Source organism: Camelus dromedarius, chromosome 2 (assembly GCF_036321535.1).
Source record: "Camelus dromedarius isolate mCamDro1 chromosome 2, mCamDro1.pat, whole genome shotgun sequence".
Lineage (NCBI taxonomy): Eukaryota > Metazoa > Chordata > Mammalia > Artiodactyla > Camelidae > Camelus > Camelus dromedarius.
The window spans coordinates 29048880-29058577 of NC_087437.1; the positions used below are offsets into that span (position 1 = coordinate 29048880).

At 39.6% G+C, this 9698-nt stretch overlaps 1 non-coding gene across 1 annotated transcript; it reads left to right on the top strand.

Moving 5' to 3' along the window:
* The first annotated feature begins 228 nt into the window (after nucleotides 1-228).
* TRNAS-UGA (transfer RNA serine (anticodon UGA)) lies at nucleotides 229-302 on the top strand. The gene has a single exon. It is a non-coding gene; the product is annotated as a tRNA-Ser (tRNA).
* The last annotated feature ends 9396 nt before the right edge of the window (nucleotides 303-9698 follow it).

Here is a 9698-nt window from a genome sequence, read left to right on the forward strand (position 1 = left end):
TCTCAGTGGCGACACAATATACTGTTATTAATGGATTACTAGGATTTTCTCAAACATGAAAGCAAAATACACTCTTCTGTGGGACATTTAAGGCATTTCTAATTTCTCACTGTCATAAACAATGTTGTTGTGAGCATCCTTTATTGTTCTGCTCCCATTCCTATACAGTCCATAGGATAAGTTCCTTGAAACAGAAATGCTGGTTTTAAAGATATTCACAGCATTAGGGGAGTTGTATAGCTCAGTGGTAGAGCACATGCCTTGAATGCACGAGGTCCTGGGTTCAATCCCCAGTGCCTCCATTAAAAATAAATAAATAAACCTAAAGATGTTCACAGTGTTGAGAATTTTGATGAGTATTACTAGACTGCTTTTTAGAGTGGTGAAAATGTATTTCCACCAGCAGCAATTGAGAGAGCCTCTTTCCCAGTATCTTCTCCATCAGTGTATATTACAATTTTCTTTTATCCTTAAGGTTCTGTGGTCTCTGGTCTCAGCATATTAATATCAGTATTTCTTAATTCAAATCTTGAATTATTTTAGAGAAACAAGGACCAGTTTTTATTTTTTAAAGCTAAGTTATTTTCATGCAGTATGGTATCTGTATGAACCAGATTTTTTTTTTAATGCTTTACTCTTCAGTTACTAACTCTTCTTAACAGACATCATGATAGATAAAGGATTCCACGAATGTACACAGCCTGACCTAGCTAAATATTTCACTTCTCAAATATATATTGTTCCAGGGTGTGAAAAGAAATAGGAATAGTGTTCTTTATGTCTATATTTTAATTGCTTTCTATTCCCTTAAGTCTATAGAGATTTATTAGTCTAAGTAATAGTTATTGCCCCATGTTTTCATAACTTGAATGTTTTCTTCCCTGAAGTCTTTTTTAAAGAAATTTTTTCTTATTCTAAAAGTAACATTATTATGTGAAAATAGGTAAGTCAGAAGAGAATGAAAATCTGTATTCCCTCTACTTTGTTGCTTGTTTGTTTACCATGTCTTATTGCAGTCATTCTATTGTACGTTTATAGAATTATTTCTTACACAAACACAGAAAAATGAATTGTACTACACACACTGTTTCATAACCTGATTTTTTCCTCTTAATATATCATGGACAGTTTTCCATCCAATCATCTCTTGATCCAAATAACATCACTCACTTGATTAGTATGTTATCTACGTATGTACATTCTCTCCAGAGTGTTTGTAAACACCAAACTGTAAAGAAGGTGAAAGTTCCTTCTTCTTGTGGAATTATCTGGCAACACTTGTGTTTGGTGTTGGAAGAGTCTTGGCATCCTGGGACCCGGGGAGCCCAGGTGAGAATGTGTTTATTGATGTGATTCTCCAGGCTCTGGCCCACGCCCTTCCCTCTGCTTGCTCCTAGCACCTCTGTCTGACCAAAAGGAAATGCATCAACTCCTCCTTGACTTTCACGTACATTTCAGTTTCCAGCCATGAATCCTGAAAACAGAGATCTGCAGTTTTCTTGGCTCTTTTCTAAACAAGCTATGTCTGGGAAGCAGTCAAGTGGCTATATTTGTTTCCCAAAGTGTCACTGTTGTTTTAACTTCATTTATAAGCATGCCATGCTTATCAATTAGAAGTGCTGTCTCCATTCATAAATTCTATGAGCTGATGGCACAATGGTTAGTTAACTGAAAAAATATGCAATCACCATAAAACAAACGGTTTTAAATTAAGTTAGTTAGGATTTGGAATGGAACCAGTATTTTTCGATTAGAATGTGGATGGGAAGGCTTAGTGCTGTGGTTCCACAGCAGCAGCGTTATTTACAGCAGTAGTCCTTTCTAGTTAACCTAGCAGAAATCAGTGTGTATTTTTAGGGTGCTACTGTTGTTTATACTTTGTATACTTAAACAGACAATCCAATGAGAAATACGGATTCTCTGATTTAACTTTTTGCCCAGAATGAAAGAGGTAACATAAAACTTGGCTTCAACTAGGGAAAAAAAAAATCTCTCTGAAGATCAAGTATGATTTATTTACCAGGCCCAGTCAATGTTTGAGTATCTTAAAGGGTATTAAGTGTGACAGTATGTGTTTGAAAAGTTTGTCATCTTCATCCTTTGACAGAGCTAAATCCACAAATCATTAGGTCCAAAACCAAACTTGCGATGAAGGGTCATTGCCTTTTTCCACCAAGCCATCTAACCTCTAGTTTAAGCACAAGTATAAAACCATCTGCTTACCAGGAGGCCGAGGAGCTCAAAATCCATTAACGCCATATGTATCAACAGAAGTGTGACTTCAGAGCCTCAAATGTTTTCAGTTTTTTTCCTCCATTATTATCTGCCAGAAACTTAGCTGGAATGCTTTCCCTCTCCTTAAAATGCACTGAATTTCAGTTTAATTATGCAAGTCCCCTTCTTATTAAGCAATTACACACTTTTCTCATCTGTGTGTCCATATTTCAGAAGTAACTGCTTCATTTTATTGAAAATTAACCAAAAAAAAAAGAAGTCAGATTTTATTTTCAATTTCCTTTCTGTCTCTCCAAGGGAACTAACATCTTTCAATGCATCACAAGATAAAGATGCTGACTCAGTCTCTTAAATCATCGCTGGAGTCTGCAGCACAGCCCTTAATGAGACAGAGTTTGCTGTACAAGAAGTTGTTTCATTAAGTGAGTGAAAAATAACTTTTCCTCCTCCAAAAGTGCCCTCAGTGAAATAATTTAAGTCTGAAACCCAAACCTCCTATGCTTATCCCAAAACACGGGGGAGGTCAAACAATACAATTTCAGAATGACAAAATGGCTACTTAGTTGCAACTTGTATTTTGGAAATCTCACCTAAAATGAGAGGTTAACTGCGGTCAACACATGAAAGTAAAGTGCTCGCCAACTAAAAAGACAATACAAAACAAAACAAAACAAAACAAACAAATCAAGCAGATCTTCAGAGGGCAAGGAAGAAAACGAAGTGGGAAAATTTCTAATAGAGTTCATAATAATTGTGTCTTATTCATGTGGATGTAGGTTTGTTGAAATAATAATCTTTCATATTTGTGGCTTATAAAACATATGCATTTTTATATCAGTTACCTCATTTGATGCTCACAACAACCTTAAGAATGAGGCGGAAAATAAATTACCTCCCCTGAATTACAGATCTGTGATCTGCAGTTCAGGATTGTTAAATGACTTGTCCAAGGTTCTGTGTGGAAAGAGCCCTGCCCTACTGCCTTTTTTAATTAACTGATAGAAAACTATTTATATAGAAGTTCTTAGCACTTCATAGTGACTCAGCTGTATCACTGGAACAAAGGGAAGTGAAGAATTACTGGCACATATATTCTACCTAAAACATTAAATTCAAGTGGTTAATTTCAGCCTGCTGTAAGCAAATCTTTCTAAGCTGCTCACAGCCACATAGTAACCACAGATATTTAAGCTCCTCTTTTGTTTACAGTGACACTGGCTGATTGAAGTTTCTCTGATTTTCCTTCTGCCCGCTGGTAGAACAATCCAATGGCAAAACAGCAGGAGGGAAAGGGAAGAAAATTTAAAAAGATCTGTATATTTTGAAAACTCAAAAACAAAACTTTGAATTTATTGATTGACCATGAAGTAGCATCACCCTGAGGATTAGTTATCGATCTCCTAGCTGACTACAAAATAGCCTCCTAACTTGTCTCCCTCCTTCTTTCTCTCCCCCTTCCCTCCAGCCTGTATGTTGCCGACAGATTATTCCAACTGTAGTTACCTTGTGCAAACCTTCTTCCACAAGCTAGAATCCTTCCATATACCCCCCACCCTCGTATTCAAGACTTCTGCAGAATAATAACATTTACCATGTATGAGACAACTATGATAGAACAGATACCTCAAGACAATCTTGGGAAATGTATGATTAATTTAATTTTAGTGGTGAGAAAACTGAGGCTGGGGGAAGTTAAATAACTCCCCCTAGATTGGATATTTACCCAATGGTGGTGCCAGTGTCCAAACTCAGGCATGCCTAACTCCCACATCCAGCCTGCCTGTCTAGATTTGTTGCTGACCACTAGGACATACATCGCGTAAATTTCCAGGAGCCTCTGGTGCTAGTTTGCAACCATTCCCAGCCCCGTCACAGTTCTGGGCTCTAGTGGAGTTTTCCCACCTGGAATCTTCTCCCCAATCCTACTGCCTGGAGATGCTAGTTCTTCAGGATGAATCTCAAACATCACCCCCTCCTTGAAGTCTTTCCTGAATCTTATCCCCAGTGACCTCCCACACGTGAGAAAAGTCTCCTTCTTTGAATACTTTTAGATCTTTACATAAACCTTATGCTACTCACCTTCTTTTATTATGTGTGTATTTTTTTTCTTGGCCTCATTAGAAGTTCGCAAGCTTTTTTAAAACAGGAACTGGGATTTATTTATTACTAATATCCTTGTAGCTCTAGCAGGGATTTAGTGCTTCAGTAGAGACCTGTAATGTGGAAAAAGAAATACCACCTGTATCCAGAGAAAACTAATTTGAAAAGATACTTGAACCCTAGTGTTCATAGCAGCACTATTTACAATAGCCAAGAGATGGAAGCAATGTAAATGTCCATTGACAGATGACAGATAACTGGGTAAAGAAGATGTGTGTGTGTGTGCGCGCGTGCGTGCGCACGCACACACACACACACACACACGATGGAATACTACTCAACCATAAAAAAGAATGAAATAATGCCATTTGACATAACATGGATGGACCTAGAGATTGTCAGACTAAGTGAAGTCAGACAGAGAAAGACAAATATCTTATGATATCACTTATATGTGAAATTGAAAAAAGTCATATACAAATGAACTTATTTGCAAAACAGAAAGAGACTCACAGAAATAGAAAACAAATTTATAGTTACCAAAGGGGAAAGGCATGGGGGAGGGAAAAATTAGGAGTTTGGGATTAGCAAATACAAACTGCTATATACAGAGTAGCTAAACAAAGTTCTGCTGTATAGCCCAGGGAACTATATTCAATATCTTATAACCTACAGTGGAAAAGAATATGAAATACATATGTATAACTGAATCACCACGCTGTGCATAAGAAACTAACACAACATTGTAAATCAACTATAGTTAATAAAAAAGAGGAAAAGCAAGCAAGAAAGAAATACCACCTACAATATGCCCTGCCACCTCCCTGCACGCTCTCTTGCACCCTCTGTCTGTGAGGATCACGACCCCCTCAAAAGCCCTGGAGGGGAGGCGGACTCCGCCTCCTGACCCGCCAGGCCCAGTGCGCTTGCGCGGGTATTGGTGTGTCCCTGAGGGGCGCGGGCTGAGCCGGCCTCGAGGGGTCCCCCTGGGCTTAGGCGCCGCCCGGGGCTTGGAGCTGGTGCCCAGCTGGAGCTGAGCTAGAGCCGGAGCACCCAGGCCAGAGTCACCCGCAGACCCCACCGCCCAACTCCCAGCTCTCATCATGCCTTGGCCGTTTTCCAAGTCCATCAAGAAGAGGGCCTGTCAGTACAGATTCTGTAAGTACAAGATAGTTAAGAACTCTCTCTCCAGTTCATCTATGTTGTCTCATCAGCTGTATCACTTGTGGACTCTTGAGAAACGTAGCCTAACCAAGACAGAGAAAGTGGGCAGTTTGCTCAATGGACTTTACTGGGTTTTTCTCATCAGCTGTTAAATAAGGTCAGTCTTCCTTAAAATTTATAAAACAAACTATAAACAAGGCCCTGAAATGTAATTCCACTAATAGCGAGCTCCAGGTGTGTGTGGTTTTGTTCCCCTTTTACAGCCAAAGTCTCCTTCTTTATTTCCCTCTCACTTCTTAACCCACTTGATCTGGCTTCTCCCCTATCCCACCATTCAGTTTACTCCATCTGCTCAGCTGCATTTTTGGTGTGAGCCACTCGGAGAATGGAGTTGCCATTTACTTTGGCACTTGGGGGCTTGTAGCTTTTGGACATGTGAAGCTGGAGATGCCCATTCGGTTTAAATTGGACCTATAAAGTTGGCAGCTCTCACTATACAGAGGCTATGTAAACCCTAGTTCTGGATAAATTCTCTTAAAGCAGTGGATTGCAACTCTGGTTGCACATTAGAATCACCTGGTGAGCTGAAATATCCCAAAGCCAGTCCCTGCTCTAGGCCAGTTTTACCAGACTATCTGGGACAGGACCAAGGCAACAGCATTGTTTTTAAAATTCCCTGGGTTATACTTATCTGTGGATGGAAATAGTCAAAAAAAAAAAAAAAAAAAAAAAAAAAAAAAAAGAGAGAGAGAATGAATTCCTTCCAAACAGTATTTAGCACAGCCAGAACTTGGCTTAAATGTAGTTCATCATAATCAGCAGAGAGAAATTTTTCACTGAATTTTCTCACAGAGAGAATGTGTTCCCCCATGACACTAGAGTTGGACTTTGAGTTTTCAGAATCCTTCCATCCCATTCTCCCAAATCCCCCACTGCTTAAAAAACTGCAACTATGGATTGTTCTATCCAGGGGGATAGATAGAACAGAGAACACAGGTCATTATTAATTCAACAAACATATTTAAGTGCTGGGACACTGTGTTTCAAGAGACTGCAAGGTAAGACACAGACTCCACTCCAGAGGCTCATAGTGTAGCCAAGGAAGAGTGACTTGTAAACAATTAGGTATAATCAAGCAATCTCTATGGGGGTGTAAAATGGTCAGTTTTATTGGGGTGGGATGGCCAGTTTAGGCTTTACACAGGAGGTGAAGCTTGAGTTTCATCTTGAAAGATAAACAGATTGATATTTGCAGGCAGATAAGGAGAGATTAGGGAAGATAACCCCAGAAAGAAAGGGGTGTAAGTAAGGTGGGGCTGGTGGGTTTGGGAAACTGCAAATACTTTGGAGTGTAGAGTGTGTCTGAGGGTGCAAGAGGTGAGGGGTGGGAGAGTTGATTAGAGAAATACCTAAAGAGGGAGTGGGGTGGACTTTATAAATCACCTTAAAGGCTTTAAGCTTTCCCCAGATGGCTTCCTCCAGTAGACAGTGTATTACAACACGAGTAACATGAAGCTACTGAATGAAAGTTGCATAACCAAATTGTATTTTCCAACAAACCTCCGAGAAATACCTCATATCTCCTGAATCACCTCTGCAATCTGTGGAGACCAGGTGTGGTCAGGTGGAATTTAGTTGTTGCATTTCTATTTAGATGTTTGGTTTCTATGGTGGGAAAAATGGGATTACCTTCCCTCTGCAAGAAACAGGCTTCTTCCCTTTCAGCAGTTTCTTCCCTCCTCTTCCTCTATTCTCTTTCTCTTGTAGAACAACTACTTGCCCCAGGTGGTCTATTACCACAAGTTTCAGTGAGATAGTGACCTAGTGACCATCCCTGACTCACTGAGTATACAGGGCCAGGGGCTATCCCTGCCCAAGGATCACTGTGCTGGAAATAAAGCCCACTCCCTTCCCCACCCCTCCAGGGCTGCCCAGGGGGAATTGATTCTTTCTGCGCCTTGGCCATAAACTCTGGTGCACCCTAGACCATCACTACCCTAAAAGGAAAGGAGGCTGGTAGGATTTCAAGGCAGAGGGAGGGCAGCCAAAAGGTCTCTTATTTCTCCGCCTGCCACTCAGCCACGAAAGCTTTTCAGACAGCACTGCAGAGGCAGTAGAAGCTGTAGTGGCATCGCCTGTCCAAGAAGTAAGTCCCAGGCTATCTTCCCACAAGTAGCCTTACTGTTTAATTCAGAAACTCCTTGTCGTTCTTGGATGCAGACAAGCCTGCAAGCCTTTGCTGCCCTCTGAAAATGGGGCATGGGGCAGGGTAGGTCTCATCTCACTCCACCACCATCTGGAAGGCAAGAAACCTACAATTTTATCCTTAATCCCACTGTTTGACTCAGTGAACATGGCAGGTTACTTAACCTCTAGTTGTCATGATAGTGTCTTTTAATTTTTTTTTCCCACCAAGAATAATACATAAACCTCTTCCTAACTCCCTGAAATGCTGGATGAACTTGACTGGTGCTTTTTGGAGGAAATAGTTAAATGCCTCTGTTGTAATCAACTAATTCATCTCAAAATCATTTTTTAAAATTTCCTTTTGAAATGGGAAAATATATATCTTTCTAAGGAGAAATGGTCTTCTTCGATATCTGTTGAGAATAAACGCACCATAATTGTGTCAAGTTTTTAAATAGGTATCAATTCCAAAGTAAATGCTTCATTTAAAATGGCAACTTTTAAAGATGGTCTTTAGTACTCTTATAGCTTCTTAAAAGATAAGGCAAAATATAATTTCTGGGAAGACCTCCGAGATTCTAACCAAAAGATTTGGTCAGTATCTTGCTGTATTTTAAACTATAAATGCAGTCATAAAATGTACTATTCCACTAGTGCAATATAAATAGGTGACTATTACCTTGCAGTTCAAGGTGTTGTTAAATCTACTTCTTCCTGATAAAGACAGATTTCGTTTTTGAAATTCCCTTCCTTACCTCTTGGAACACGGTAGTAGTGTTCCTAGAGCTATACAGTTAATCTACTTTGTACTCAGACCAAACCGAAGCTATTCTTAATGACAAGAAAAAGGGGCGGAGGGAAGCCTGTCAAACAGGATTATTCAAAGGAAAGAAAGCGAAGGGGATTTAAAGTTGCAACCTGTCATTACCTTCTTCTACAAGTCATATCAGAAGGACTGAAAAATAGAATAGCACTTTGTCAAAAATACAAATCTAAAGAGGAGAAACAACATCTGGTTTAAAAAAAAATGTTATTTTAACTACCATGATTACCTGGTAGCTTAGATGGCTCAATATGAAAGGTATTATATAGCAGCATTAAGTGGTGTGTGTGAGGGTGTGTGTGTGTGTGTGTGTTTCCTAACAGCTCTATTCATTATCAGGTATTAAAGGTCAAGGGTAGCATGTCACTGAGGGTGTCAGAAATTCTCAGTTAGATGACTGATACCTTTTATTTGTCTCAAGTTCTTTTCTGGGCACATTATCAACCATTAGCTGACAAATCTTCAAATAATTGTAAAGAGTCGGAGCTTTTCTCCTGTTTTATAGTTTTATGAAACTGAAAAAGAGCAATTTGTCCTCACTGTTCCAAAAAAAAAAAAAAACCAACCCTTCCTGTTCCTTTGTCCTCTCATCCTCCCGCCAACTCACTCATATGTCTAACCATAACCCTCCTATACACATGTATGTAAACACATTGCTGTCGTAAGGCTAAGAGCCCAGTAATGCAGTATGTTGCGTATGAAGTCGTAGCACGTTATTAGGGTCTTAACTCATTATTTCCCTTTGCTTTTTAAAAGACAAAGGTTTAACACAAATGAACTGACCTTCAGTAACAGAACACCAGGCACTACGGCACTTGTGCCATAAATTACATATGATACTTGTGCCCAAACATTCACACTCTGTAAGTGTCCATCCTCTCCTTATGATAGTGGTGGCCTGGTTGCCTCAAGCCAAACCATGAGTCAACAATAAAACCAGAAATTAAAGTTATGTCTTCCACCTCCTTATTCTGAGTTCTTACTATCAAACTAATTCATGCAGCTTCCTAAACGGTAGTTCACAATGGGAAAAGCAGATGGAACTATGGAATTATTATAAAGCAGAGGAAATCCTAAGGTCATCAATAGCTCCATGCCAGAGTTGAACCTATAATTAGTAGCTGGCACTCCAAACAGTTGGCACTACATTTTGACCCAGCTTTTAAAATTTAGCATTAAAAAAGTCACT